The sequence below is a fragment of the Phragmites australis genome, chromosome 2 (genome assembly GCF_958298935.1).
Source record: "Phragmites australis chromosome 2, lpPhrAust1.1, whole genome shotgun sequence".
Lineage (NCBI taxonomy): Eukaryota > Viridiplantae > Streptophyta > Magnoliopsida > Poales > Poaceae > Phragmites > Phragmites australis.
Window position 1 is genome coordinate 14394668 of NC_084922.1, and position 5064 is coordinate 14399731.

Genomic DNA, 5064 nt, shown 5'->3' on the forward strand with positions numbered 1-5064 from the left:
AGGAGTGTATTGAAAGTGAAGGGTATTTTGGGAACAAGAAAACTTAAGGATCAAGGAATCTCTCTAGGCCTATAAATAGAAGGGAAGTGTTGGTGGAGTTACTTGAGCTAACCATTTGAGAGTCATGTGGTAGAATTCTAGGAGAGGAAGATGAGTGCTTAGCCTATGTATTAGGTAAGAGCTTTTTTATGCAAAAGACTTTATAATCTGTCGAAAATAGGGTTGTCCTTTGCAAGTAATGAAGTTCATATTGCCTTTTATGCTTATGTTCATCTCCTTCTAGTTTCCCTCTATTGACTCCCTTATTTCATTGAGTGTGTTTTAGTTTTTATTGTGATTTTTGTTTTGGTTTGAGAGCTGAAATTTTTCACCATGTTGAAGTGTTTCTTCTAGTTGCTAGAGGCATAAAATTCACATTCAGGATTTGTGTTAAATTCATTTGCCTCTAAATCATCAATTTAAAGAGTTTCTTTACCCGGTGACTATCTCCTTAGATCTAAGTGTTTGTTTATCAAATTGTAAGCTTTTGTGTGCGATGACTCATAGATTAGTTTTCAATGGAACCTAGTTCTCAATTCCATCTATGAGAGCCATACTTTCTTAGAAGATCTTTTGATTCAATGTGTTTCTCTTGAGTTTTTGCTTTCGCATGTTGTTTTGAGGTGCATTGGGTGAAAGATTATGAAAAAGCCATCCAAGAAGTTGATAAGGCTCTCATTCACCCCTCTCTAGTCGTCATTCTCGGTCCTACAATTAGTATCAGAGATGGTTTGATCACTTGTTGACCTTAATCGGCTTTATGATCCGTAGGCGATAATGGAGAGATATGGGAAGATCCATTTATTTAAAAGTTATCATTTTTCGTACTGGAAGGTGCACATGAATGCTTATCTCTTAGGCCAAGAAAGTGCTATATGGAAGGTTGTAGACTCTAACTATGAGATTTCTCAAACTAGATTGAACAATATGAAGCCAATAACAATGCTAGAAATATATTGTTCACCAGACTAAGTCATAATAAGTTTGATAGAGTTCTGCACATTCGTACTGCTAAAGAGATCTAATCACTCTTAGTATCTTTAATGAGGGCACCAACCAGATCAAGGCTCGATGCCAGAGCACGTAAAATCAGGAATATCAGATGTTTGTGCAGAGCCCCAGAGAGTCTTTGGATGCTATGTTTGCAAGATTTGATGGAATTGTTAGTAATCTTAGATCCACTAGGGTTTTGCCTTACTCTGATCATGAGAGAGCAATCAAGCTTCTCAATGCTCTTCGCTGTAGTATTTGAAAGCATTGTGGAGTCATCCAGTCATGACATATTGACTTGTGATGAACTCTTTAGAAAGCTAAAATCCACAAAGATAGCCAACACGGCTAGGATAGGTCTAGAAAACCCCCTGTATCAGAATATGGTGTTCGTTTTAGGATCTAGTGGTTGTAGTTATGCTGGAGTTGTTCTTTTTTGTTCTAACCCTTCAGCTAGCAGATTTGCTTTGTCTTCTTTAGTCTCTATCACTGAAGAGCATGCGGACGTATTTGATGATGAGGATCTTGCTTGATTGTGAAGAAGTTCACTTGCTTTTATAACAACCGATGAGACCAGAGGAGAGGTGTTTCTTGTGCTTGTTATGAGTATGGTGACACCACTCATTTCAAGACAGGCTGCTCCAAACTCAAGAAAAAGGAAGATCACAACCTCGACCGTAATAAAGACAAGAATAAGAACAAGAAGCCCTTCTTCAAGAACCGCAACAAGATGGCCAAGAAGGCGACCAAGACGGCTTCACAAGCTTTTGTTGCAGTGCTCTGCAATGTCGACACGTCCTCAAGCGAGGATGACAGCTCAAAAGAGGAGCAGCCACCCGTGAGGCATAAGAAGAAGAACAAGGACTTCACCGGCCTTTTGCTTCACGGGGGATGACAATGACAATGGCCTCAAGCTTGATCCTTTTGAGGTATCAACTTCCTAAGACCAGTTTTCTGCTCAAGTTGATACCTTAAATGATGCTCTTGTTAATCGGGATAGATTACTCAAGAAAGTGGTTCTTAAGGTTAGGGAACTCAAGTCTAGGCTAGAATGTTCTTTATCTGAGCTTGAGTTGCTTAGGTCTAGGCGAAGGATAAGGAATGTGATAGTTGTTTTGTGGTCATGAGTGAGCTTGCTAAGATTCAGACTTTGCATGCTCAAGTCACCAGTCATCTTGAAATTGCTGAGAAGAAGCTCCTTGAGGAGGATTCTAGACCTACTCTCTTATGTTCTTGCAAGAACCGCCCTTTGCTCACAAATGATATTGAAGTGAAAGTCAAGCGCATTAAGGAGCTAGAGTTTATATTAAAGAGTGCTGAGAGTTCTAAGGATGTGCAGTCAAACTATTCCACCTGTATCATCCTTAAGGACAAACTCAGCTAGGTTAGAAGGGAAGTTCAGAAGCTCATGGCTGAGAATGAGTAACTCTTTTCTCTTGTGGAGAAGTGCTCAGAAGGCAAGGGCAAAATGAATTTAATTTTGGCCAAGACCAAAATGTGCGCAGATAAGGCGAGTTTAGCTTTGGGGTTGAGTTTTAAGAGGGTGGCTTATAATAGGATTGGTAATACTGTTTTCACCTCACCTACTACCCCAGAAGTTGAAAAGTCCAAGATCAATGCCACACCATAACCCATCAAGAAGAAACCCACACTACAACCCAAGAGAGCTCCACATCTTAAGATAAAAGTTCCTGTGAGAGAGTCTAAAGTGACCGGAAGTCATGCAATGAGAAGGGAGACATTGATTTGAGATACATAGACACCCAACACCAGCTTGTCGATATCTTTGCCAAGCCTCTAGATGCAACAAGATTTACTTTTCTGAGGGGAGAGCTTAGAGTGTGTCATCCCTATAGCATTGTGTGAGGGGGAGTTGTCTCTGTACATATTCTACCTTATTGTTGTTGCATTTGCATTACATCTTATCTTGTAAGATAATCATATTAGTGAGCTTTGACTTGTATGTCTTTAGCATTTTCAATTACAAGTCTTGAATTTGGATTAAGATGACATTTGACAATTTTATGAATCATGCAGACTATGTAATGCTACATTTTCGATCACCATGTTCATAATTGTTTTGGTTTAGTCAATGCTTGTGTTAAGGCTAGTTTGATGAATATCTTGTTCTAGCTAGGCTTCTTGGTTTAAAACAGTGGATTGAGGAATATTACACTATATTTTCTGTCTTTGTTAAATGTTTAGCTCATGATAAAACCTTGGAGGAACATGTTTTCCTTGTGTCGCAAAGACACTACTTGACTTGATCTCATGAAATATTGATAATTTGTGTCAATTGAACAATCTTGAACAATCAAGTTTCTTATGTTAAGATGTGATCCAATACGGTTATCTTAAAGCCTCGAGGTGTTTGTCGTATCCAGTCGTGCGACACTTCGCTTGGATAAGAGATAACTTAAGGATAAAATAAATTATAAAGAAATGTGCCTAAATGTTTCATTTTTAATCACTTGATAACTTAGTCTTGGTTTCATATATGAGCGTTTGCAAAGTCTATTGTCATGAATATTTGTTTGCCTAGTTCGAGATTGCAGTTTGCTAGTTCTTAATATTTCTATTGCCTCGGCACGAGTGGATACTTATGTGGTGGTCGTTTTTATCATGATTCTGCTATGTGAACTTAAATGCGTCAATAATTCTTCATGTTTAGCTTGTAAAGCTTCATGCTATTGTGACACTATATATTTTTGAGCCTTTGTGCGATTGTGAGCTCCACATTCTACTCTCCATAGTCCTTTGACATTTCTAGCTTTTGTAATGCTTTGTGTTATACTTGTGAAAGCTCATTAGAATTACACGATCATGCATTGTATGGTCTTTTATCCTTGATATTCTCATTGTCAAAAGGGGAGAAAATATGCACTAAGTTTTTGGGGTGAAAATATGCACGAAGCCACAAAGAACAATTTTGCATAATGAAAAGAGAAATTATGCATGCATGAGGGAGAGCATTTGTTCTTGTGCATTTAAGCTTTTATTGATCTTTTGTTGTTTTTTTTCTTGCTTTTGCTTTTATTCGGGCTTTTGGATCTTTCTTATGACAAGTAATCCTTGTTGCTCTTTCCTTTAGTTTTTGGTAACTTGGATGAGCTTCTTTAGTTGAATTTCTTCAAACCAAAATTTTTTGTGCTTGGAGAGTTGTCAATGCACTAATCAAGGGGGAGATTGAGAAACTAAGTTGAAATTTTCATTGATTGATATGTGATGAGTGATTGACAAGTTTGTTAAGTTAGTTTGATGATTTTTTTGATTGCATAAGCATATCTATGTATTACAATTATGATCATGACTAACCAAAGGTGCAGAGAAAATAGAGTTAGAATTTTTGTCTCAGAGTCCAGAAAAATTTGTTTCACCGAATGGTCCAGCATCTAGTGAAATGAACATGTCGGATGGCCCAGTGCTCAGGAAGATTTCACGCTGGGGGGTTTTGACTCAGTAGAGAAAATCTATTGAAACATCGGATGGTCCAGCGATGAGCAGCACAACACGCCAGACTAATTCTTTCAAAGAGGTTGCAAAGCATGTCTAGTGTGATTCTATACGCCAGATGGTCCGGTAATGGAGAATGTGCACGCTGGACTAATTTTTTTCAGAGAGGATGCAAAGCTTGTCTGGTGAGGATGTACACGCCGAATGGTCCAACAATTGAAGGTGTGCACATCGAAAGGTTTTCCAGGAGTGTGTCAATGAAGGAAGTATTGCACACGCCAGATGGTTCGTTGATTAGAGGGCAATACACGTCGGATTATCTTGTGTTCATGATTGTTCTGTGATGTGCTTTCAACTGAGGATTTTGATTTTGACTAATCTTTAATGGAGTTGGATATACGTGTTTACTTTTCTTATGATGTGTAGGTGATGAATGCAACTTGGCGATCGACGGCGGGACGATCGGTGCTAAACGGGGTGCTTGTTACCGAATAATCAAGGAGGTTGAAGCAAAAGCTTGTTCTGCAAGCTCAAGATGATGCCCCTTTGCAACTAGCTGAGTCGGGTGGCAGTGGCAATGGT